Below are 26665 nucleotides of genomic sequence, written 5' to 3' on the forward strand. Positions count from 1 at the left end.
TGTTGGGGTTGGTGATGCACCTGGTCCAGCCAGGTACTTCCTCCTGCTTCTCACATAACAAAAAGCATTGGGCATCGGGGCTCAAATTAGGGCAGCTTCTGAAGTTATTTTTGCAGGATGACATCCTTGCTTAGAGACCAGATGGCTCCTGAAAAAACAGGGTTTGGGCAGGTCCTGCGGGTTGTGGAGGCTGGACCTCATGGGTGGGCGTGCGGACTCTCGAAGCATTTCCAACTCGCTGGGACATCCACATGACAGTCACACAGAATTGATGTCTAGCAGGGACGGCCCGCTTTCCTATGCCCTGTGGGGACAAAGCCATCACCATGTCCATGTCTGGGCCAGGTCAGGCCCAGCCACACTCTGCAGGTCTGGCCCAGCCCAGCCCGTCCCAGGTGGACCCGTGGAGCAAGTCCAGCTTGCACTGCCAAGCCCGGCACCCTGGGACTGTTGTAAATGCCTTGACCATACAGTCACTTGTTTTCTCCCTCTCCCAGCAATGTGCTTGAGCAATGTGCCCACTGTCAGCACATGGAGCTCATCACAGTGTGCAGCAGAGCCCTCCAGCTCCAACAGGGTCAGCGTCATTACAGCTGGGATGAGAAGCAAGGGAGCTCTGTAGTTTGGGCAATTTCCCCTTTGTGGCCTTTGCTTTTGCTTCCTCTCTTTGTCTCCTTTGCCAGGAAGGCATGGGACAGGCATGCAAAATCAGCTTCCTATCAGGTATGGGACAGTTGGCTTCCATCCAGCAGCTTAAAAATAGCTGGAGAACCCAGAAAGGCTGAAATGCACAGGTTCAAGGGCTTTGTGGTCTCCAAAGGCCAACCTGAAATGCACAGTTGTTTAAAAACCCTCTGTAATTTTCAGGCAAAACTCCACTGTGCACAGTCAATGCTTGCAAAGTTTCTTTGGCTCCCAGGAGACTTGTAGTTTGGACAGGGCTGAGAGTAAGGGATCTGATCTGCTTTTTCACTGCATGCAGTCACGGAGTCAAGTTTCTGTTCTTTCACAGGGGAAAGGAAACTGAAACTTTCCCTTCATCTGCTCTTGCCCAGCCTTTGGCAAAGTCAGATGGGAGCTGAACTGGGCTTGGTGCTTCAGAGAGCCTGCAGTTTTCTTATGGTGCTCATAAGAGCAGTTTTGCTAAAAGTTTATGCTAAAACTAGATTTTAGTTGGACTTTTTAAAAGGAATGAAAGTGATTCACTCACAGATTCAGTCCTAACATCTGTAATTGCCTGATTTCATGTTCTATCTGCAGCTTTTCCTTGAGCTGCCTTCCTCTTTTGGAAGCCTGTAAGCGGGACACGTACTTCCCATGGCTTGTGGTGCTCCAGGGTGTGGGGCTGGTTGATGACCCACCAGTCTTTCTGAAGCCATCAGGAATGACTTTGAAGGTGGCTGGGTACTGCTGGTGCCCAACCTGCTCAGTCCTTTCCAGCTCTGAGCTGTTTTAAACAGCAGTTTGCAGCAGCCAGTGTGGTTTGCAGGGCTGGGTGAGCCTGTGGGGACCCTGACCGCTCCTTCAGCTGCATTCCCTTCCTCACTGCAGTCAAGGGACATTCCTCCAAAAGCTTTTCATGGACTTTGAAGGGGGAAGAGCCAAAGGTGAAAGCCTGCACTCTCTGCTGACTAACCCACCTTGGCTCAACAAGAGTGTCCTCTGCAGGAGTCACCCCATTGCTTGTCCCAACGCTCTTGGATGCACGCAGTGCTGTCACTGGGGTGGACACTACATGCAGCAGAAAGTGGAAGGCCTCCTCTTCCATTGTTGAGGGACAGCAGATTTGCACAATTCCTGCTGCCCTTAGAGGATCCTGAAAGTCATCTATCCACAGGAGTAATTCTCTGTGGGGGTGGAAAGAACACTGACAACTTGCTCTATGGCTTGACTGTAATCACTGCAGAGCCAGCCAGCTAAGTGACAGATTTGACTCATACTGGGGAAGAAAACCTTTGTGAGATTTCAGCTTACAGCAGGAAGGGACAGTAGTGATTCAGTAGGAGCTGCTTGTCACGTCAGTGTGGACTGGGTGACTCAGTGAGCTCTTGCTTCTGGAGAACCTGTCCTTTGAATGAGCTGTAAGGCAGCAGTGTGATCCCTTGTAGTCAGACAAGATCACATGCCGTGTGGTGGGGCTGGGAGGGTTTGTTATCTCCTCTTGGATGCATGTAGCCTGCCTTACCTTTGCCAGTAGCAGCCACCAGAAGGTAAGTCCTCATTGCTTGGCCTTGGCTGCTCCATAATGTGTCATTAAACATACCCAGTGCATCTCCATCAGGAGAGATGCAACAAATCAAACAAAAACAAATGGCCAAAGGTATGCTCACTTTGGTATGTAACAGCACAGCCCTTTCCACTGGTGGCACCTGGAGCTGGTAGAGCTTCCTGCCAGCCCGGGGACCGGGCACAGCCCCAAGCTCAGAGCATGGCTGGTGCTCCCAGCCCCAGCACTGCTCCGTGCCCTGAGATTGTAAAATTGGTCATGTTTATCTGCATATTTTTTTCCCCTGAAAATATTGTAAATGTGAGATCATGCTCATCAAAGCTGGGTCTGTTTCTACTTTTGATACCTTTCATGGAGGAGCTGAACCCGTGGATTCGAAAGGAGCAGAAGGACCACACGTTGCCAAGGGAAGCAAAATTGGAAAAGAATGAAGGAGAAAGGAAAACACAGACCGTGAATAAGACTTTTCTTCTGGTGCGTTGGAGGATGTTTGCAAGGAACTGCCCTCTTTGTCGCAGGAGTGGCCGGAGCCGGTCGCTCCAGCCTCACTCCTGCTGAGCTTCTCCCACGTTCGGATGCGGACAGGAGAAGCCCACAGGCTGTCACACGCAGACGTCATCCGGGGGAGCCCCGAATTTCACGGTGCATTTCCTATTCCCAGCGGACGAAGACCAGGGAGCGTGATGATGCCTTTCAGGACCCATTTCAGCCCCGGCCGGCGCCGGTCTCGCCTCCCAGGTGCCCGCACACCTCCGAGGGGGCACGCGGGCAAGGGGCCTGGAGGGCGAGCACCCCCCCGCGCCGCGCTTTCCCTGCGCGCTGCCTTGAAACACAAGATTTGCCCCCAGCCCCAGCCCCGGCCCGTGTGTCGTCACCGGCCGCCCGCCGCGCCCATTGGCTGCGCCAGCGCGGCTGCGGCGGCCCCGCGACGCGCGGGGCGGGCGGGCGCGCGGCGATTGGCGGCGCGGGGGGACGGGCCGCGCCCGGGGGGCGCTCGGCGGCGGCGGCGGCGGGGGACGGGCGGGGCGGCGATGAGCGACCGCGGCTCCAGGTAACCCCGGCCGGGCAGCAATGACCGACCGCGGCTCCAGGTAACCCCGGCCGGGCAGCAATGACCGACCGCGGTTCCAGGTAACCCCGGCCGGGGCGGTTCCAGATAACCCCGGCCGGGCCCTGCGGCCGCCGGCGAAGCGCGGTGCCCGTGGCCGGGTCTGCGGCGCCCCGTCTCCTCCCGACGATGGGAGGATGATGCCGCGGGCAGGGCCGGGGTGCGCCGGTGCCGGGGTTGTCTCTGCGTCTCCGGGGTGCCGCTGCCGTCAGTGACACCTGTGTTGCCGGGCAGTCGGCGGTGACCGGAGCCCGGTGTCCTGCGGGAAGGATTCCCCGAGCCGCAGAGCCGCGGCTGAAGTTGTGTCAGCGCCGGCACCGGCCCTGGACGCGGCCGCGGTGCGTGTTTCCCATCTCCCAACAATGCCGCCTCTGGGCTGCGCTTCTGCAGAGGAGTGAGAAATTCTGGGCTATAAATAACTCCGCCTTTTTTTTTTTTTTTTTTTTTTTTTTTTTTTTTTTTTTTTAATACTCGTTATTGGCAACGCGCATCCGATTGACCTGTGCAGCAGCACCTGCCAAGTTTTTCCCAAAATCCGTTCGTGGAAGGGTGGTCTCTCCTTGTGCATGCATGGTGGTGTCTGATGCCACACTGGAGCTGGTCCCTGTGCTGGGTTGTCCCTTTGTCCCAGACTTGTACACCAGCCAGCCGAGGAAGTGCTCCAGCATGATGTCTGGCCGCTCCAGGCTTCCCTCCTCCGGCGGGGGGATGCACTCGGCACGAGTGGCCCCTTTTTCTGGTCATTGAGGCAGTTTTCAGATCCGGTTTTCACTAATACCAGAACACGAGCCTTGTTTTAAATACAGCGAGGTATTTAATGTGGAAGGCTGAGGGAATTCAGGCAGGAGAAGCCATAGCTTCAAAGCGAGCAACATCTGAAAGAGATGGTGGGCCCGGGCTGGGAAGAGCGGGGTTGTTTGGGGGCCTGCAGCCCCGAGGGTTGTTGAGGGACTGGATTTTGCCTTTCCCCGCGCCGTTCCGTTTGCGGGGTGAGCACAGCGTGTGTCAGGAGTGAACAGCCTGGGTGTCTGTGCAGAGAGTTTGGCAAACCCCCTTAAAGGCTCGTGCCCCTGATGCCCCACCTGCCCGGATCCGACCCCGCGCTGGGCTGCCTGAGGGGGGACGCTGCTTTCTCTTGTCTTTCTGGGCACGGTCGGGGATGCTTGCACAGGGAACCTGGAGGCCAGAGATCAGCATGGGCTTTGCTGAGCGATTCTCGGTCTGACATGGACCGCCTCAGAGCGAGGAGGAGGGGGAGGAGGACGGGCTGTCGGGAGGGCCGGAGCCAGGCTGCTGCCTGCCTGCCCGAGGGAGAGAGAGGGAAGAGGACGCTGCGGCCGGAGGGGTGGTGAGACCGACTTCCCCGGCTCCTCTCGAGTGAATCCACCTTCTCTGTGGCTGTCAGGCGGGGAGGAGGGGGCTCGGGCACAGCTCCGGAGCCGCCCGGGAGGAGGACGCTGTGCCGAAGGAAGTGTGGCACATGGCTGCGGAGGAGCCTCGGGCTTCCAGTCACAGGTTACCCAACGATGTGAGCAGAATACGGAGTAAATTAGGGGTCGGGGGTAATGGGTTGAAGGTCTGGGACATGGACTGGTGGGTTGTTCGAGGCCAGGGAGCAAAGGTTGCCGTGGCAGGTTACGTGCATGGAGGGGAGGGATTGACTTGAGCCGGGTTTTCTGCCGTGAGCACAGGCTGGTTACAGAGGGTGATATTTGTGGCTGTATGGAGCTGCATGGGTTGGAGCTGCATTCCTTGAGCATGGAACTGGGCAGAGGAGCTGGTGGCAGGCATGGTGCAGGGGGCTGGGGCTGGGGGGTGGCTGGCTTCATAGGTGGGGGGCTGCAGGCAGCTGCCTCTGGGCTGCAGAGGAGGTTGTATTCTGAACCAAGATCTGCATGGATGGCATTTCTTAACTGAGTGACTCTGGATAACTAAAAGTAAGTCTCAGTAGCTCCTGTGAGCTTGAGCTCCTGTTACGGTATTAAGTTTCAGGCCTCATGGGCCACTGCTTGCAGCAGCAACAGTTTCGGAGGCAGCTGTAACAGCAGTGCTGCAGGACTCAATATCCAGGGTGAGCTGCTTTGGTTGTCACAGGCCCTGGGCTTGGGCCTTATTCACCTCAGGGCTTTAGCACAAGCATGCTGGCTTTTTGTAGGGACTAATGGGGTCTTTGTGCCCTCTAAACCAACAAGCCCAGCGAAACTCTGTAGGAGGATTTTCTGGAAGTTCGTGAGCATTTTGCTGCTCACTACAGGGAGGAGAACTTTACATTTCCAGGCAGACTGTTGACTGGGCAATTTCTCTGTAAAAATCTGACCAAAACTCAGAAAATGTGTGGAAGTTGGAGTCCAGATTGTCCTGTGTGTCTTGAGCCGACTCACAAGGTCTGGAAAAACAAAATTGGGCACAAGAGGTTGTCTTCCTCCAACCCTCCATATTTCTTTGCAGGTTTTGTACATACAGTTACAGGGATAGGTGAGACACATTAATCTCTGCAACATATTGTTGGTCATAACAAACCCAGCTCTTGTGTTAGCCATCTTCTGGCCTGGCAGCATTTGCTCCTAGAGGAGAGCTGGTTTGTGGGGAGAGTCCCACTTTCACTTCCTGTTCCCTTTGCCTGAAGCTTTCTTCTCTTTTTCTTTTAATACTTTAATTGTGACTATGGGTCCAAGCGTCCTTGGAGCTGACAGTGTTCTGGGATCAAAACCAGCTGGGATTCTCAAGGTCTTTCAGATCTGCCTACAACTCTTCCTTCATTTTAGCCATGTCTGCACAGAACTGGTCGCAGGGGGGATGTTGCCAGATTTGGCTTCCGCTGCCGCTCTGGTTGGACTCCCTGTGACTTTGGGACATTAACAGTGCTGTCACTTTGTGCCTCTCTGGCTTGAGTACTGATTTCTGTTCCTTGCTGTGCTACACAGTGGGCAGGCAGGAGCCCACTGTGATCTTCCTCTTTCATTACCATCCTTTGCTCATGCCAAAGGTCCTTGAAGCTTTTCTCCCAGGAACTTAGTGGGGAGGGCAGCAGTAGAAAGGGAAAGAGGAACGTGAATTAACTTTCACCTGCAGAAATAAACCTTTTCACTCATCAGTGCTATTTTGTGTTTAGCTAGCATTTTCTCCCTGCAGCTCTATTTTGCCTTTTACCTTTCAGACACAAATAGTTGAGCTTGCGTATCTTCTTTTATGTTGGCTTTGATTTTCATGTTACTTGAGGAATGGCATTAGGCTGAGTGGTAATTGGTAGGTTTCATTGGGCCTGGGTCAGCACAGGTAGAGACACTGATGTGAATGTCTTATCTCAGACCTGCTGTTGCTGTTTGTCTCCTGCTCCTAGCAGTAATTTTATAGTGGAAAAATATGACAAAAATATCTGTGTTTTGCTAGTGAATAGTTTCAGTGCTTGGAGTTCTGGAGACTTTTTCCAGGTGAACATCAGCAGCTGTGGCTTGCATGCAGTGAAAAGCAAGTGTATCACTGTGCTTTGTTGGAGATAGCCAAAGGACTTTTCATTTTGCATGTTCAATTGCACTGCTCCAACTTAGCTCTGACAGTGCATTGCTCAAGAGCTGGCTTCCTGGGCTTTCTGAGACAGGGAATTGGGCTGCAAGGTGCCACTCACTGCTTCAGGCATTGTGGGATGTGGCAGGTGGGTGCACCTTGCTCTGGGCAAGCACCATGGCATCTGCCTTGTCAGTCCCACTGACAGGCATCCAGGAAGCTGGGATGTTCTTGATGCAGTCTCCTGTCCCCACCTTCTGGAGCTCTTGACCCCAGGAAGACTTGGGCAGGGGACAGTCAGGCCTACAAGCGCTGCAGGTCATTGGCTCCTGGACTGGGAGGATCTTTGTGTCAGCATGTGGCACCAGCCCTACCTGCAAGTCTGGCTCTTAGAGCACTGGGCTAGGTGCCCCTCCAGATACCCTGATGTCCAGTCTTGAATCATCCATCCCCTCCAGAGGCAGACTTGCTTAAACAGGGGCATGTCCTGCTCAGTTGGGGAACCTCTGCCATGAACGTTGCTTTGTTTTGCTCTAAAGACTTATCGTTATGACTGTGTGCATTAAGTATTCAAGGGTAAAATAGTGTTGTAATATATTCAGTGTGCTCATTTCCCAGCATTAGTTTTATTGTCAGTTGCTTATCTCGTAGTGTACTGACAGATGTGACTGAGTCTTTAGTGATGCAGAGCAAAGCACATCTCTGCCCTGGAGTCTTTGCTGCCAGTTCCACAGTTGGAATAGTTTTCAGTGCCTCCTCATGCTGGGTTTGGGGCTCGGTGTGGTACAGGTGCTCTGATACAGCACTGTAAGGCTCATAAAGATGGGGAACAGCAAAGTGAAGGTTAGATACACATCCTTTGCTCTGCTCTGGTCATGTGTACTGTTTTATTGCCATCAGAAGCAAATTAAGGCAATTTGGATCCAAAACATGCGCAAGGAATCTTTGGGTAATTTCATGTTTCTTTATTGTCCCGATGGCAAAAGTGTGCTTTCTCAGGGAATGGAAACAAGGATTTGGATGTGACCCCTTGACTTCTGAAGGTGACACCTGGCACATGGACCAGTGAGCTCCGTGCTGTGGTCCAACTTGCTGCTCATACATGTGCTTGGCTTTGCCACAACTCAAGGTACTGCAGTATCATTTTTGTCCAGCTGTAGATCCCCATAAGCCTGAAACAAACTGCCACTTTGACATTGCAGTACGGCACAGACTCCAGAGCTGGGCCATTCTCATTTCCTTTCTAATCCTCAAGTGCTGAAAATGCTCTGGCACCTTAGCAGGCTCTGTGTTGCTCTGCAGGGTGTATGCACAGTTGGGTGCATGTGACAAGGGGAGTACCAAAACATTTTCTTGCCACGTCACCTGAGTGGGCTCATTTCTCCAGACAGTTTTGTTGAAGGGGCAGCAGCTGTGCCCCCCCACCAGTCTCTGTCCATTTGCTGGCATCAAAAAATTAGTTTCCTTTATTTAGAAAGGTCACTGGAAAGTACTTCTCTGTGTCTCTCGAGGGGACTGAAAGGCCTAATGTTTTCCATTTTCTGTCTCCTCCTTCTCTATTCGCTATTGTGAAGGAGAAGATCCTCCAGATCAGAAATTTTCGAGGCGCTTCCCTGCAGAGAGTCTGGATTCAACCTGCAGTGCCCAGATGCCCAGGTGCATCCATTATCAGGTGCATCCAGCCATTCCCCAGATGAACCACAGGGCTGCTGGTGCATGGTAAATCTGAGAGGGAAAAACTGAAGGCACACAATTAAAATCCTGGGCATTTGCTAAAACTATTTTTAATGTCTCCTGCCCTCACAGGCAGAAGATTGTGGACTTGGATTTGGGATGCTCTTGATGTGTCACCAGAAGAGCTGTCAGATGTGTGCATGCAGAAATGGAGGCTTGGGAAATGCTTTTAATTGTGATTCTGCTCTGCACAACACAGATTGTCATGCTTTGAGCTCAGGTTTGTTTGTATCAGGGACAGACATTGATACCACAGCTCCTATTGGTGCATGAATATTTCAACAACTGAAACGATGCCTGCTCCAGAAAAGAGACGCTTACATCCGCGTTTGATCTTTTTAGCAAGCCTAGCCAGATCAGGTTGGCATCCTGGTTATTTATTTCCTACAGATGTGGTCTACATTAGCTGCGCTGTGCTATGAATCTCCTCTCTTCGTTCCAGAGAATTCAAGCTGGGAAGAAGTGAGATTTCTAGCAAGAAAAAAGACTAAAGCAGACAGAATTTGCTCCCTGGTTTGTTTCTTTTTGAGGAAGGCACCTTGCACTTTGTAGGATGCATGACCAGAAAGAGGTGGGGTAATATTTGGAGGTATCTAGAGTGGTAGTCTGTGGGGACAGTCTTCTCCCTTCATTTCTGTCCCACATCCTGTACCACACCTTCTCTCCATGCTCTTGTTCTCTCTCCACTTCTTCTTGCATTGGGGGAATGCAGAATCCTCCTTTTTAGTGGCATTAATGAATAATGTTTAGTGCTTCAGAAGGAGTAAGCTGAGACTGGAGTCTTCTGCAGTATATTGACAGTTCACAAACAGAAGTTGTGTCCTGGACCCTTCTTAAAAGCTATAGTGATACTGAAATGCTAGAACTTCTGCTACCTTCGTGTGTTTCTGAAGTAAATAGTCCACAAAGCATCTAATTAGGGGGCTTTATATGCCCCAACTTGTAATGCAAACAGAACTTTTGAGCAACCTTTTCTTCAGGGCATGCTCTGTCTTCTCCCGTGGTCTGTGGAGCACTCTGGACACTTGGGGTAAATGCCAGTCTCTTTCATGTAGTAAGGAGAAGCAATAAGAATCTGGTTACAAGGTAGTTTTCCAGTTCTAAGTCCTTGATTTGGTAAGCTCTCTTTCCTCTCACTTAGTGGACACAACAGCACATGGATGAAGTTCCCAGGCCCACACGTGACACAAGAGGTCTGTTACCTTAATCTTGAGTACTTTTTGAGTTGCATTTCATGTTGTTTGCATTGCTGATCCCAGAAGAATGGCAGAGCCTGGCCTCATGGGCACACCTGAACACGTGTGACTCTCTGTTTGAGGACTGCATCTATTGCAGTGCTTATCCTGAGTGTAATTGCTTGCGTACTGGAACGGGAATTACACATAGCTGTCAGTGTATGTACCCACAAACAGTCTGGTAAACATAATCCCAAAATTAACCCATAACTGGACTGGCTTTTGGGCAAGGAGAGGAAAAACTGTGCTCTTGCATAATCCAACAACCTCTAAAGCACAAGTTCTCATCAGACTGATGGCTTTTTTTGGTGGAGTCATTAGGCAGAAGATACCTTGGCACTGGTCTACCCTGCATCATTGAGGAGGCATTGCATTGTGATCCATGGAGCTGGCTGTGTCTGACTGCAGATCCCCCCCTGCCATGGAAAGGGCAGCTCAGGCTCCCTCCTGTGCTGACTGGAATTTTGAATGTTGGTGCCAGAAGGCAGTGAGCAGTAGGTGCATGCTTCAAGCATTTTTCTGCACTCTGAGGATCTCAAAGCATATTTTCTGTGAAAGCTGTTTTAAAGATTAACAATAAATGGCTAAAAGTCAGGCCTGGATAAAAAGCAGAGATGTGTTAAGGCAGGGTCTGACTGCTCCAGGGGGGCTGGGTGCCAGGTTGACTCGTGTCAAACACACTGGAAACAAAAGGATGAAGTCAGATGCCCAAGGTCATTGGTAGGGTACTGTCAGACCAGTGGAAGATAGCAGTTACAAGCAAACATGATTGAAGTTTTGTGTCCTGAACTCACCATGGGGAATAGTGGTGTTGGTGTGGCTGGGGACCTTGAAAACCTAGGCTAGTAGGTGCCTAAATGGGTCCGTGGCAACTAATGAGAACAATTTCCATCCAGCAGTGCCAGGGAGAGAAGAGCCCTGGCACCCTGAGGCCACAAGGCTCATTTGAAACACACAAAGTGAAGGAGCGACATGTTGGATGGAGAATTGCTACTGGTGATATGTTAGGTGTTAAATGCATCCGACACAGGAAGCTTGTGAAAAGGTCTGGATTCAGGATGTGCTTGTGCTTAGCAGAAATGTTCTGTTCTGTGATTGCTGTGAGCAGAAATACAAGGCCCCCCAGCCCCTGCTCAGCTGTTGCAGGCTGGTGCCAAGCCGAGTGTTGTCAGGTGGCCATTGCACGCTACGCAGGTGGCCACAGAACACCGTGAGATTTGGAGTGGAAGATGTAGGGATCCCTGGGGACTGGGGATTTAAAGGTGCTTTAGACCCCTTTACATTGCGTTTTGCTTCCAAGTGTTTGGGAGGGGTGTCCTTGTATGCGTATATATCATATGCAAATGGATTTTGAGTTGTGTGTTTTGTCTGAATTTAGAAAAGGAGTGATTTGCAGAAAGAATCCTCCAGGAAATGCTGCTTTTGCAAGCGCAGGCCTCTTGACTGTGATTTGTGGGGGAGGAAGGAGTGGGAATGAGGGGGAGATTCACTGAGGTTTTCTTCTTTTCTTGTTGCGTTTTGGGAAAACTCCAGCCAAGGCCCACATACAGTCGGATGAATCAGCCTCCCTTTTGCCATAAATAATTGGCAGCTCTAGCTGCAATGCAGTTTTGATGTATGGCTAATACACTTTTCCTTAGTTAATTGAGAAGAAACACTGCAGTAGACGCATGAGGTTGAGTTGGCCTTTGTATGGAGTCTTTGAGCTAGTAGGGAGATACTGTAGGCTGCTCCTTGAGAGGTTGGAATTTGCTGCAAATGATATTCCATACTCTAGTCTGAAGGCTGTCATTGCTGTTTGTCTGCTATAGAAAATAAATTTCCTGTCTCATACACGTGTAGAGAGCACTGTAAGTTGGCACATGGCACTGTTACTCAGTGCAGGGTTTCCTTGGAAGAGTCTGATTTTATAACAACTTCAACAGAATATTCATGCACTTAGATGAGTGGCTGTTCCTGTGCTGACAAATAAAGCATTTTGGCCTTCTCATATTCCTGTAACAAAATGAAAATCACTTGTTTTCTAAAGCATCTGGTGCCAATTCAGACTCAGAGCTTTCTGTGTCTGGTCTAGGATTTCCACTGGGCTCAGAAAACTTACCAGACAAGCTCAGCATTCACCACTGGAAGTATATGGAGTAACTGGAGGCTTTCTTGTCCTGGAAACAGGACATGGAGCAATTGCCCTTGGTGGACTAAGACTTGCCAAATGCCTTGTATTTCCTGTTGGAAGCCTATTTTTACATGGAAGGACTATATTACTTTCACAACTGTAGTATCTGTTGGTAAATATTGGCTTTAATAACATACGCTTCACTTAAGCAGAATATCAACAGTGCCGTGAAATAAGTGTGCTGTACTGGGGCAGTAGCATCAGTGTCCTTTTACAGTGTTTTCAGTGGTAAATACCATACCTATTAGTTTCATAGCATTTGAAAATTCATTAGAAACAAGTCCCTTTGAGGAACCTGTAGTCACAAATGTGATTAACTCAGCCTTGGAGTTTTAGTCATGGCCAAAGCTTCATTAAATGTTGCCTGAAAAGAGAGAATAAGCCTGGCCTTGAGTTGTTTTTTTCATGGGATTGCTTCATATGCAGGCAGCATGTGGCCTTCCTCCCTCCAGTTGTTCTGAGGTAGAAAAAAATAGGTACAAATGCAAAGTCTTCACAAGGGGCAAATGGAACAGTTGGCTGTGTAGCATTTTGCAGCTGAAGTGAATCACAGAAATGGCTCTTTTTGCCATGCACCTTTGTAGGGTACAGAAAGGACTCTTGGATGTTTGAAGATACAAAAACAGAGAAAGCAGCATGGCATCTCCTTTCCTTGCATACTTAGCTGAGGAACACCCCTGCTTGTTTGATTCAGTGTGTTACATGTGTTTGGAGAGGGGTTGTATCCAGGCCAGTTGGGCTGTGCTCTTTCTCTCTCCAGTTCACTGGACAAGTGTTTTATGTTTTCTTCAGCATAACTTTAAATGGACATTATTCTACCCCATTTTGAAAAGAACTTGGTATTTTTACAACTCAGGCTGTCATATAACTAACCTTTTTCTTTCCTGAACAAGGTCATTACATCATGATGCAGTAATCCTGTGTCTGTGGGATAAACCATCCTCTCTCTATGTCTCTGTCTGCTGCTCTTATCTGTGCTTGCTCTTTCTTAAAGTGTGCATGGTGGGGAGGAGACATGAGGGGAGAGAAAAAGTTTTGATTCTGGCCTGTTAAACTATGTTTAGAGAGGATAATGCATGGGTTGTGAGATGCAAAAGGGCTGTTGTCTCAGAGCTATTGCTTTGATACTTTATCCACAAAGAGAAGCTCCACAGTCTCAAGTCAGAAGAGCCTGGGGATGAAATTACACCTTTGCTAGGCTATGACAGGTTAAACTTTATGGAGATGCAGGTAGCAAATTATCCACAGACTGAATTGCAAAGGAGGGCTTTCATATGGGCTTTAAAAACCTGCTGGGGAGATTAAGTGGATAAAAATAGTTAGTTCTTGTGTCCCTCTTTTTGTCTGTAGTGCTGAAAGCAATCTGCGAAGGAAGGAGGGACAATGTTGTTATCTTGGTCTTAGCCTAGAGGAACCTGAGGGATGGAGCAATGGCACTGTGGGTGGAATAGGGAAGAACAGGAGCCAGCAGCAGGGCCCAGCCATCTTGCTGCCTGTCCCATTCCCTGGCCATTAGACTAAGCTGCCTCCCTGCTTGTTGCACTTTCTAATTTGTCTTGGATGTGTCTGTATACTTTTTCCCGAGTCAGTTTACACCACAATATGTCATTCATGGCTAGCCTGGGGTGTGCCCAGTGAGATATGGTTCATAACTATTTTTGATTCACTTACAAAGGGATTAGATGACGTGGTTGCCTGGACCGCAGAGGCTGTACTTGGTGACTCAGTGGGTCTCTCCCAGTCCTATGTAACCTGAGGTGATGCCATCTAAGCTGCAGCAAGATGCCCGTGATGTAATTTCAGACTGTCTGGCCTGAGTGCCAGTGAAGGCAGGGAGGCTGCACATGTGTAAGACAGGCTGAAGCAGAAGACAGACAGGGTTTGATTCTAAATGAGACCAGGTAACTGAGTAAAGTAGAGCAGATGTATTAGTTGTTGATTCCATCTTTCACCTACTCTGAGGGGAAATAGCCCATACTTATTTTACTGAACAGCTCTGAGTCTGTTGGAGATTAAGACAAATAACCAACTTGAGTCATCAGGTTGTAGTGTCTCAAAAAACTGCTTAAAAAGATGTCAGGTCCTCTCTGTGGGTGGATGTTAAAGTGGCAGAACTATCAGAGAAACACATCTAAAATCACATGAAGACTTCACTGTTAGCATCATGCCAGGTTTGTGGCAGTGATAGAGCACGTCTTCCAGGCTGGAAGTGATAGACGCCCGTAGCTGTCAGCAGGACAGGACTATGATGGACACCTAGCAGGTCATGCTGGTGTGGGCACAGTGCTGCACTCACATGCTTTTGCAGCTCTCAGAGCAGACACATGCATCGATTTGCTTGGAGTCCAGGCAGAGAACTCAGACTGGGCTGTGCCCATCTGTGGAGACTTAGCTGTGGCTGAGCAGTCCCTGCTCCAGTCAAAAGGGACACCAGTAATAACCACTATATCCTCAAGATATATATTACCACTATATCCTCAAGATATATATTTCTATGCTTTGTACTTGTCCTTAATTTATTAAATCCCCAAATCCAAGGGTCTTCTTATGGAGATTACATGGCTGACAGTATTTGCATCCATGTTTCATCTGTGCTGACTCTGTTGATGCAGGTAGGCTCTGTATAGTTCGGTCCAGTGTCAGTGTTGTAATGGAGAAGGAGAGATTTCTAAATTAGATTAATTGATTATGCTCTTTTATCATTTTCTATTACTAGAAAAATTCTAGCAGATGAGTGCGTACTGATTTATTTGCATTATTGGTTTGTGTGTGCTGTATTCAGTGCAGGGCAGATAATAATCTTTGGACTCAAATTCCAAGGGAATGACCATGTTTGAGAAAAAACATGGTCACAGCAGCACTGTCCATTGACTGACTTTCCAGCAGCCATTTATTATGATAGTTTTGACTTCTTTTTTCTGCCACGCTAAATTTCAGAGCAGCATTGATTTTTATTTCTTCATATAACTTGTGATTTGCTGAGTTATAGGTGACAGCAGCTTTCCCCCATCCTTAAGGGGTCATTTTGCATGTGTGTGTGTTTAAAAGCTGCAGAATCACATCTTAAAAGGAAAGTCCTCTAAACATGCTTAGCTGAGTGTAATACCTTTCTTTTTGCACTTAGTTTTAAAGCCAAATATTAGAGAAACAACTCTCAGTGCTTTGATGTGGGTTCCTAATTTTCTCATTGATGCTATTAATATTGCTTGCCCAGTTTCTCTGTGGTGGGTGTCAGTGCTCTGTAACAGCAGCCATCTGTGAGAAAGGAGCTGTTTCCTGGCATGGAGTAAAATTTAGGCCAGCTGTGGATGCTGGAACCACATCTTAGAGACTGTTCCTCTGGGCGCTCCCTTCCGTGTGCTTTGCCTGAGACTCGGCATTGAGCAGAATTTCTGGTACCCAGGATCCCGCAGCCTGTGGAGCTGCATTTCTGTGTTAATGTCTGAGCCTCACACTCTGAACGCAGAAGGTAGGGCCTGAATTACTGCCACATTTGGCTTGTGCTGGTGGCATTCCAGAAAGCTGGTTCTCCTCAACTCAAGGAACTCAGCCATGCTCTTGTTCAGTTTGAGCAGTATTCCCCCTGCACCCATTCAGCACAAGTGGTGTATTATGGGTCTAGTAAAACAAGTGATAATGCAGTTGCAGCTCTGGCCTGATACTTTAGAGGAAGCCAGTTTTTCTGTGTTGTTTTCCTGTGATGTTGGGAAAAACATTATCTCTCTCTCCTTTGGCTTTAATTTCTAGGTATATAAACTGGTTAGAATTGTGAGAGCAGGGGAAAATAAACTCTAACCAGCATCCCAGGTAAGTCTTAGATATAGAGAATGTGTGTCTTGCCCTATGTTGAATGGTTTTGCAGTTAAACTTCTGGGATCTGAATGGATTTCCAAGCCTGTGTCAGAGCTCCCACAGAGGGTACCTGACAGATTACTGTAGGCAAAAAATAGTCTGTCAGTACTGTTGTCTTAGTGTGAGTTAACTACCTTGGGGCATCGTGACACACCTTCTAGCCTAGAGGACAGTCCTTACGAAAAGTAATGATCAGTGGCCAAATTCTGCCTGCAATTATGTGGTCTGACCTCAACTTTTCATTTAATTTACAGAATTGTGGTTTATAAAATAGCTATGTTTAATAACACATCAATTCTTACCTTGATGTGCCATCCTAGATGGCATTTGCAATTGGAACATGGTGTCAGGATTTCTGCTGTTTTCCAGCACACATTCTTCCTTTCTGTAGCTACCTTCAAAGTCCTTTCCCTCTCATAAGATTTCCTTTCTCAAAAGTTCTTGGGACAGGTGTTTTGCAGATCACTGCAGGCATAAGCCAGTTACTCAGAAAAGGGCTTCAACCCTGGAGGTGCTTCCTTATAGACAGAGGAGAGATACATGGTTCTGCTCTCTATGCAGCCTTTGGAAGAATGGAAACTTGTTTCTTTGAGGGCAAACAAACCTTCTGCAAAGACTTGGGAAGTGATTCATCTCCATTTACACAGTCTGCAGTATCAGCTTGTCAGACTGGGATCATATGTTACACTTTATGATATAATGCCCCTGAATGTAATTTAGATCAAGACACTCTTAGAGTTTGCAGCAGCCAAAGTTATATTAGTGCTGATGATAATTGCTGAAAGAGTATAATGATTACCCAGCTAATCATGGCTGAGTTCCATCAGAAATGCTGAACACTCACCTTCTGATAAAGGGCCCAGCTTTCAACTGTTGTGAGGCTTCGCTGAGCTGAGAATGGTGCAAGTCCAGACAACTGGCATAGATTCTGTCTTGGAGGCTTGTCAGATACTGGCCACATGGAAATGTTTTATGGGATCAGAAGACAGATTGGAACAGGATTTATGCTTTTTTTTCCCCTCGGACTTCTATGCTATAGAAATCAGTGGAACTAGTCAGAGGCAAAGGGGCAGAGCAACTTCAGTCTTCAGCTCACAAGTCATCAGAGATTTGTATTATCTGATGTGAAACCTGTTTCAGACTTAAAGGAATGCAGTCCCAAATCCTTCAGCAGCTCCCAGTTTTTCCATTGCAAATACCAGAACCATGTTTAACCACTGCTGTGGTGATCTTGGAAACCAGAACCTGAATGGTCTGTGGAAGCACCAGGAGCTGTCTCAGTAGGATCACAGAATCGTAGAATGGCTTGGGTTGGAAGGGACCTTAAAGGTCATCTGGTTCCAACCCCTTGCTCAGGAGAGCAGCTTGCTCAGAGTCCCAACCAACCTGTCCTTGAACACTTCCAGGATTGGGACATCCACTTTTCTGGGCAACCTGTTAAAAATATGGAATGCTTCATGAATTTGGGTGGGTTCTTGGTAGTGAAGATGTTAATCTTGGCCAGGCCCTGAAGGTAATGTGCAGGCATATGTGCTCAGTAAGTCTAAGTAGCTTCTGCTTGGAAGATGAGTAGAAGTATTTGCTTCCCACGTGGATGGTGAGGCTCATGCAACTGGAGCGGGATTCCCATGGGAGCTGAGCACTGCCTTCCCTATGCAGCTGAAACTGGCAGTAATTTCTCTGTTGAATTACTGAATCCCATCATATTCTTTCAAAATTTATGGATAAAATGTTTAGCACAGAAATTTTGTCCCAGGGAAGTCCAGATATGGATTCAGATGGAGGCCTTGCACGAGGAGCAAATGAGCTGTACAGTGAGGTCTGGCAGTGTTTCTGATCAGGCTGGTATGTCTTTCTGAAGGAAGAGTGAGAAGAGCTTTGTTTTGACAAAGAGGACATGGAGGCTCTCTGTTGGTAGATGCTATTTGTTGATTCCTTCATAAAATCCTTAATGGAAGAAAGAACTTTTTATGGTGGAAAGTGCTCATGCCAAGTAAAACAACAAGAGGTGGTGGCTTGAAATAAAATCAAGTATTTCTAGGAGAAGCGTGAAATGCATTCTATTTTCAATGTGTGCCTTAATGCCACATCTTAGAGTTTCCTTGATAGCGTTTCTAATCAGCAGGCCTTTATCCATTCTCTACCACTATTAGTTACAGCCTAATGACACATAATTGTATTGGTTTTTTATCACTCAACTTGCCAAGTTGTTTATCTCTTGGAAGGCAGGATGGAGAGGAGAATTTATTGCCTCATGGTCTCTTGATGTTCTGCAATGCAAACATATATTTTGCCAAAGCCTTTGGGAAGGTGCATTATCAGAAATTGTAGGCAATTGCACACCTAGAAGTAAAGGTGTTGCACTCTGCCTGCACTGATCATCTTGCCGAGTCCTTTTAATGTGACATTACCGTACATCCACAGAGTTTGGTAAAAAGGAGATTAGTGAGAAAGCTGAGTGATAAACACTAATTTTTGATGTCTGCACATACATACACATAAATTGATTTTTTTGACAGCTGTTGCCAGCAAGCCATCAAAGCAAATTTCTACTGAGGGTAGGTGAGTAAAGAGTAGAGGTGTGTAGTTCCTGGGGCACCAGAACAACTGCAGTGTTCTCTGCTGGGGCAAATGGTGATGCTGCAGCTAGAGGGGAGTACATCTCTCCTCCAGCTTCTCCATGGAAGTCAGCGTGGGCCAGCTGCTCAACAGGGCACTTGTGTCTTGTGCTGATGTGCCTGCTGGAAAAGCAAACTTGGGAGCACCTTTCAGAACTGCAAGCACAGCTTTGGCAGCAGAGTAGATGTTTCTTTTGTCTTACAAAGAATTAAAGGTAATCTGTGCTGTCAGTGTGGGAGGAGGAATCATTGTGGAATCATAGAATGGTTTGGGTTAGAAGGGACCTTAAAGACCATCCAGTTCCAACCTCCCTGCCATGGGAGACCTTCCACTAGACCAGGTTGCTCAGGGTCCCATCCAGCCTGACCTTGAACAGTCCCAGGGATGAGGCAGCCACAGCTTCTCTGGGCAGCCTGTGCCAGGGCCTCACTACCCTCACAGTAAAGAATGTCTTCCTAACATCTAATCTAAACCTGCTTTCTATCAGTTTGAAGCCATTCTTTCTTCTCCTATGACTACATGTCCTTGTAAAACATCTCTCTCCAGCTCTCTTGTAGCCCATTTAGGTACTGAAAGGAAGTTCTGGGCTTGTCAGAAAAATGGGATCAGCCTGTTTCACTTATAAATGCTCTGCTTTGAGTGGTGTAGACAGCCAGTGTAAACGTGCTTGTGCAAATTCCAGCCTTTGCTTTGATCCATTTTGTGCAATTGGATTGTCAAACTAAGTAGTACTGGCTGCTGAAAGAGTTGGGCCAGCATTTAGATGTGTTGGCATTGCAGTTTAGATTATAGTAAGTAATTTTCCAGGGAGAGTCTGGCCAGTGTGTTCTGTGTTGTCAGTTGGGTGAAAGAGCTGAAGGAAAGGCTGACGAGCTCCAGTAGATCAAAGTCCTGGTGGTCCTCCCCTCTGGTGGGAGTTACCATCCTTAGAGCCAAGTTGCAAAAATGTCTGCCTCAGCATTTGTTGCTGTGGAGTAGGAAAGTTATCCCAAATCCCTTTGGTGGCACTTTAAGTCAGCAGATGCTACATAGAAATGGTTTAGCACAGAGACATCTTCCTTTCTGCCAGCATCTCTGGGTGAACAGGAGCTTTTGGCAGAAGGGCTGCTTCAAACAGTCTCACGGGACACAGCGATGTCACATGGCTGCCTTTGCATGTTAAGAGCGTGTGGCCCTGTGCCCATCTCCAGAGCTCTCTTAAAAGGTTCTAGGCCAAGATCATTGTTCACTTTTTATAACTCACATGTTGTGCTTGGAGGAACTGATTTGTCTTGAATCCAACATCACAGATTCCTACGAAGGATAGATCCAAGTTGCCTGTGGCATGTATGTCAGATAGCCACGATAATAATGGGACATAACAGCAGTCCCTCCCTTTCTACCTTTTCTAAGCACTCACCAGTCATTAATGAATTAATAATTTGCACAGAATCCCTAGGAGGTGGCCAGGAGGTTGGTTCTTTGTTGGAGGGAGGTTGACTGGAGATCTGACATCCTTGGACTCTCAACAGCTCATCTTGTGATACCCTGGTAACTATGTATACACAGCACCACTCACAGGTAAGTGGAACCTGAACTCTTCCCGTTGTAAGGGTGGGTAGGAAGTGGTTTTGTCTTTGATGTCTCCCTGGAACCAGGATATTTTAAAGCTTTTCAGAAAAGAGTGGGAGTGGAAGAAATGCTATTAAGTTTTCATGAAGGAGTGGAAAAATTGTTCTGGGGAATCTGCCTTGCACCTGCAGTGCTGGTGCCTGCACTGAGCCCAGGTTTCCCAGCCCCAATTCTATGCTTTCTTTAGCTGCTCTCTGAGAGAACAGAAATGCTCTTCCCTCTCTGTTTTGTCCAGAGACACATCCTTCTGATGAAGCCTTCCACAACAGTAGCATATTCCCATGAAAAGATTCTCTTTCAATCCAGTGACATGTAACTTGCTGAAAAATTCGTGACCAGTTCCTGTCAGAGACCTTGGCTTTCCCATGAGCATGGCCTATGCCTGTCAGATGCTTTCAGGGGGGCAGAATCTGAAGCACAGGGTCAGTCCCAGGTGCCCATGGATTTGTTTCAGTATAATTGTAGCCACTGAGAAATGAGAGAATTGAGGCACATTGTAATTATGCAATTGGCCAGAATCCCCATGATAAGTCAGTTACAGAGCAGAAGAGAACATCTGATTCTTGGCATTTCCTCCTGTGCTCCTGCACAGGGAGGCAGGATGGGAAAAGTCCTTCTGATTTTTGGATTTGATTTGGGCACTGAAGGCTGCTTGAAAGGCTTTAGCTCTCATTAAGAAATTATGGAGATGTCAATAATAGAATTAATTTTTTGAAAGACATCAGCGTCTAAGAGATGTAGGTGAGGATCAGGGGATCAGGGTCAGGGGCTGCAAACATGCAGAGGGGATGCGATCAATGTACATAGCAGGAGAGTATTCAGTGAGGAATGTGGGCCACGTGCACTTGCCCCTAGACCTGTCGGCAAGTATTTAAATGTCAGAATATGAAGGTGAACATGTGCAGCAGTACACTAAGGCAAAAGATGATTTTGCTGTCACTGTTTTCAACTGACAGTGATTGCTATTCCCTGGAGTACAGGAGATGATTTGTACAATTCAATTCAGAATATAGATTTTGATGTATTAGGTGCTGTGTGTGCAGGGGGCAGAACCAGGGCATTCCAGTTGTTTTGCTTAGCTGGGGACCGTACAACTGCTAGTGGTGAATGCTGGGCTACAAGAGGAGGAGTTTGGGCTCTCGAGGTGTATATCAGGGACAGGTGGTGGCATGTTTGTTAATTTATATCATTTTTGCATCCATAGATTTATTAGGGCAAGTTGGAAGGATAATTTGATCTCTGAGCACAGATTTCCTAATTTGTAAGCGCTTTGCAGACTGATGCCTGTGCTCTGGCTGGCTCAGGTTAGCTGTGTTCAGCTTCTGATGCCGAGGGTGTGCTCTGTGTGGCACAGGCTTTGTCTGTACAGTCTGCAGGGTCTGCCCTTAGTGCCTTTTCTCATTTAGGCTGAAAGGCTGAGACTTTCACCAGTGGAAAGCCCACGATTCTGGCCCTTGCTCTACAGACAAGGGTGTGGTTTGTCTAACAAGAATTTACTGATTACTCCAGAAGTACTTCTAGATTATTGGAATTAGGGATGGCTGTTACTGGCACTTACCTGTATGGTGTCCAGGGATTTACTTAATTCTAGCTGGTGAAGGGCTTTATAAACCTGAGATAAATCACTCTTCAGATGCCCAAAATGTTAGCATTCTGTATAAATATTTTCTAGACAATGGAAGAAGAATATTTTAAAAACAGGGAGTAATACAGGAACAAGATCTGCAAAATGTTGAATTTATTTAGGAGCTATTGCAGGCTGAACAGAATCTGAAGATAATGAAATAGTAATAAACCATGATGTGATGGCCCACATTTTCCAGCGGAGGCTGATTCTGTGTGCACCATCCTGCATCAACCCAAATTAGACACACGGGTCCCAGGATGAGATGGAGAAATGTGCCCACTGGTACAGCAGGACTTCCATGCCCAGAAAATGATGCAGGGCTGCCCATTCTGAGCCACGGGCTTTGCCTTCACACTTTCTGTCCTCCCAGGGTTTGTGCATTTATTAGCTGGCAGCTTGGCTTTGGCCCCTGTGGCAGGCAGCCTGGTTTTCGGCATGCGGAGCCTCAGAGATGCCCTTGACTTCAGTGGGAGCAGAGGGAATGCAGCCCATCTCATGGCTGGGCCAAGTGTGTCTGAGTCACAGAAAGGGCACGCAGCCAGGGCTTTTCCTCACAACGCTGAGGAAGCTGAATTCATTTAGTTCTTAAAGGAGTGTTTAGCTCGCCGATTGGAAGAGCCCACAGAAATCTGATACAACATTACTGGAGTCTATTTGGATACTTTGATGGAAATTGAATAAGACCTGAAATGTATTAAAATCTTTGCACTTTTAGCTGTAATGATGATGCTGATAAGCAGAATTGAATTCAAGATAATAAAGGAGAGCTGTCTTCCCTCTACTGTTACCTGGTTTCTCTTGAATCTCTAGAAATGTCTGCATCTAGATTATTTCAGGTTTTGTTTTGTTTCCCTGTGGTATCATACTCTCTTTAATAAATGATTAGTGGTTCTTTGTGACAATTTTTCTTTACTCCTGAAGGGAAGAGATCCAGTTTCATATCCCTTTTGGCTTTGAGGTGTATAGTTGCAAACAGCTTCTACCATGTCTCTTAACATTTCCTTCTGTTAACAGTTGTGCCTGCACCCTGGGAAAAGTTTACTCAGTGCAAGGTAAATATTTTCTCTCTCCTGGTACATTAAGGTTTTATTGTTTTATATTGTTTCTGATGACAAATAAAAGCTGTTTGAGCTGCAAGAAATTATTAATTTTGCAAAAAAACCCTTCATCTCTTAAAATTGAGTGGATACTTTCGTCCCGGTATAAAGACTAAACAAACAGGATGGGTGGTCACTGCCTTTTCCTAGAGTCTGGTCTTAAGTTTCCCTCTGAAATTTATCACAAGGGGGAAAAAACCTCTGAACGTTTACAGTAGTAGATCCTTGGCTGGTTTTCCACAGTAGCTTTCTCCTAGGCCAGTGTATCTCAGTGGTTGGGGTGGATCTCTAATCTGCCAAGCAGTCCTAGCAAAGACTGGGGAATAAGAGTAACTTTTCATTGCTGTAACTTGTTTCACCCGGGACAGGGGCGCTCTCGTGGTGCATGTTGTTGACACAAGTTCTGAGAATGGTGCTGGCTGGTATATCATGACATGTAGTCTTACAGTGGTTGCAGAGGGCAGTGGTTTTTTTCTTGTGGTCTGGCCCAAGGAGACAGTATTGCATTACTGTCTGTGGCACTCTGAAATCACTTGGATTATAATTAGGTGATAATTTGGTGTGTTAATCCACTGTCTTCCACTGGGACCTGGACGCATCATTGTTTAAAGTTTCCCTTTCTGCATGTCTTTGCTGCCATTAGTGACCACCAGGAAGTGCTGAAGGCTGATGCTCTCTGAAGAACAGGGGCAATTATCGATTGCAAGTACTCCAGGGGGTTGTTTTCATGGTCCTTTCTCTGGCTTGTAACGCAGACAGTGCTGGTGACTAGTGAGGTGTGCATGGACATGTCACATTCCAGGGAGTGTAGCTGATGGCTCCTTTTCTGTCTGAGCACTACTTTGTGGGTAGTAATGCATCAGCTGGTAAATGGAATGGGACACTGGCTTTCCTCACTTGCTCTTCTTAGGTTTGCTGCTGAGGCATGTTGGGTTGCTGTGAGCTGTTGTGTAGGACTTTGGTACCTCAGGGCTGAGCAGGGAAAAGCAGGCATCTGCCTAAGGCTGTAAATTAGGGAGGAGCTGGCAAAATCAAGCCAGTAACAGAGCAACTTCCTGTACACCAACCTCTTTTGAGTGGCTGAAGGGACAAGGGCTGATGTAGGTCTCCAGCTCAGGAAGAGGCCGTGGGGCTGTGCTGTCCCCAGCTCCTGGCTGTGGCTGCCTCCAGCCTTGCCCTGCGTAGGAGAGGCAGCAGGATGATGAGCGGCCCTTCGGCTGGGGTAGGACCCGTGTCTGGCCGCATCCCTGCGGTGACCCTGACCCCACCCTCTCTGCTGCTGTAGAGAAACCCCCAGGATGAAGGTGCTTGGCCCTGAGCGCTGCAGTGTGTGCTGATGGCCTCAGATGTTCCCAGACTTGAGAGTCTGTAGAGCTGCTGCAGCTCAAGGTGCTTATCGCATCTTTGGCTCCAAGAATTTCTTTAAAGGCCTCAAAGGTAAATGCAGGGCCAGGAATTAATCTCACTGGGAATAGGTTCACTCGATGATTCTTAGATCATGGTTAGCTTTTGTGGCCTGTAATTTAGTGTGGCTTTTAATTGGTTTCGTGTATTCTGTGGTCTTCCTTTTCTGTTACAGTTTTTTAATCAAACCCTCTTTTTTTAAGGCCTTGCAGGGACATAAGTTTCTACAAAAATGATAATATTTCTTTATCAAATGTGTTTATCATTTCATGTTTGCATGGTCCTGCTGCCAAGCAATGGATGGTTCTGTCTGTCAGCTTCTGTGAAGCTAAAGTGATAATACCTCTGATTTTGTGAAGGGTTTTTTTTTATCAACAGCTCGTATTTGCCCACTGATCTCAGAACACTGATTTTATTCTACGTCTTCAGCATTTGGTGGCATTTCTCCCATGTAAGATTGCCTCTTATCATTGCAGCTGGCTCTACAATCCAGCTGGAATCAGATTCATCTTTGATTTAATGGCAGAGCAGCAAACGTAGCTGTAGAATGGCTGGCAGCTTCTTGTGCAGAGCCTGACTATTGAGAGTCTGCTGAGGTTTTACTGCAGAGATCCTTTTTTCCACAGGATCATCCTCAGACACTGCATTCACTCTTGTTCATGTTCTGGAGAAACTGTGTTGTGAAGGCATTCTGTTTCCTGTGTGTGTTTACCCCATTGCTTTGAGCTGAACCTTGCTCTTTGTGCGTATCTCTCTGTACTGTGCTCTGGACTACAGAGCCTGGATTTTCAGGCAGCCTCTCCATGTGCCCTGGGTTTCTTTAACCACATTCTTACTCAGTGCAAGTGCTCTCACGGTCTGTCACTCTCCCACACTCTCTGATGGTCCAGGTGGCCGTGCTGTTTGGGGGCATTTCCCTAGAGCCAGATCAGGCTCCCATCTTACCTAGAACAGTGTATGTCTGGGACCTCTGCTATCCCTTCAGTCACACGCAGACATGGTGACGCACAGCTCTGTAACCAGAATAGTTAATCTTTGCTTCATGATTTTGCCTAAACAATAGTACCTTTAGACAGGCTCATTTTGTCTGAGATCAGACAATATATCAGCTGTTCTGGGTTGGGTTTTTTTTAGATACTGACCCTGGCAACAGCGTCTTGCTCATTTCTGATCATTTTCTGCCACTTAGTAAAATTATTTTACCTCCAGTTTTCTTGTCTTTTCCTCCTCATCAGTGTAAAGGCTATGTTCTCACTTCTGTTGACCTGTTATCCCTAGCAATCTAGCATTTCCAGAGGTTTGGTATCCCCCCAGTACTTCCTGTTTTCTCAGCTTGTTGGAGGTATTTTCGTGTTCTTTTTCTCTTCTTCACTTGCTATCCAGGTTGTTTACAGTGTATTGCATGTACTGTGTGCTGACTAACAACATGATTGCTGTCGGGTTTCTGAAACTAACCTGGCTCTTTATTAGGTTTTTTAAAGTCTGATAGATGTGGCAAAATAGAAGCAACCTCTTATCTACATTAACAGCAAATGAGAGAGCCAAGTTCCTCACAGAACCAGAAAGAAAACACAGTGAGTAACTTGTCTGAGGGTATTTGTGAAGTCTGTGGCAGGTGTCCCATGCTTGTACCCTCAGCACATGGCTCTGCCTATCAATATGTTCTGCAAGGAAACAAAACAAGAGGCAGATCCCTGCTCCTTGCCCCTGGTGAAGACCAGCTCCAGGCACTGGTCTGTACAGAGGCAGAGCTGAGGGTGCTGTGAGCCTGGAGGCTGGCAGTGTATCCCATCTTCCCATTGCTTCTACTGTTACTTCTGGAATGGGGTCTGGAAGGGAACGAGCCTGTGCTGTTCACTGTGGATGTGGATATCTTGTAGCCAGGTACCCATTTGAGGTGGCAGTTGTTGCTGAGGAGCAGCAGATTTGCTGCTGTCTCTGTGCTTGTGGAAATGTTCTTTACAGTTCCGAAAATCAGCTGGAGTTTGTCCATACTGGGAGTGGGACACACTGGGGTACAGCCCTGTTGAAGGTTCCAGGTGTGGTTCTATATGAAGCAAGCATGGAGACCTCTCATCCTGCATGTGCTCGCCAAGCTGGAGGGTCACGAGCCATCTGTGCCTCGGTGCTGTGTCAGACACAGCCCAGGCACGGTCACTGCAGCTCGACTGCTCCTCGCTGGCTGTGTCAGTGCCCTCACACAGGCTCAGCAGGCTGTGTGTCCCTCCTGGGATCTATGCCTGGGCGAGCAGTGCACCTCCAGACCCTTGGCCCTTTTTTTGTATTGACTGAGGAATGAAGACAGGCAGAGAAGCTGTTAAAATTTTCTTGGGCACCTTCTCTCCTTGGGTGCTGCTTCTCTGATGTCCTCCCCATTTCTCAGCCTGCTTTTCTCATAGAATATATAACAATGCAGCTATCATTTTGTGCCTCATAAAATCCTCAATTAATGTACTTCAGTTTTCTTTAAAGCC

The 26665-nt window shown here is 47.5% G+C and overlaps 1 protein-coding gene across 9 annotated transcripts in view; it reads left to right on the forward strand.

Annotated features, from left to right (window-relative positions):
* The window catches only part of PAK3 (p21 (RAC1) activated kinase 3), a 131576-nt gene that overhangs the window by 54928 nt on the left and 49983 nt on the right, over window positions 1–26665 (forward strand). For 2 of the 9 annotated variants that reach the window (XM_048318537.1, XM_048318547.1), the window contains exons 1-2: window positions 19882–20012; window positions 22705–22742. The exons of 2 other annotated variants lie outside the window; for them this stretch is intronic. The gene's annotated coding sequence lies outside the window, so the exon portion shown is untranslated. Of the gene's footprint in view, window positions 1–2899; window positions 2966–3210; window positions 3319–4671; window positions 4864–19881; window positions 20013–22704; window positions 22743–26665 lie in introns of those variants that run through there. 5 more of the 9 variants (XM_048318545.1, XM_048318538.1, XM_048318544.1 and 2 more) reach the window with 5 other exon arrangements.

Source organism: Corvus hawaiiensis, chromosome 14, assembly GCF_020740725.1.
Source record: "Corvus hawaiiensis isolate bCorHaw1 chromosome 14, bCorHaw1.pri.cur, whole genome shotgun sequence".
Lineage (NCBI taxonomy): Eukaryota > Metazoa > Chordata > Aves > Passeriformes > Corvidae > Corvus > Corvus hawaiiensis.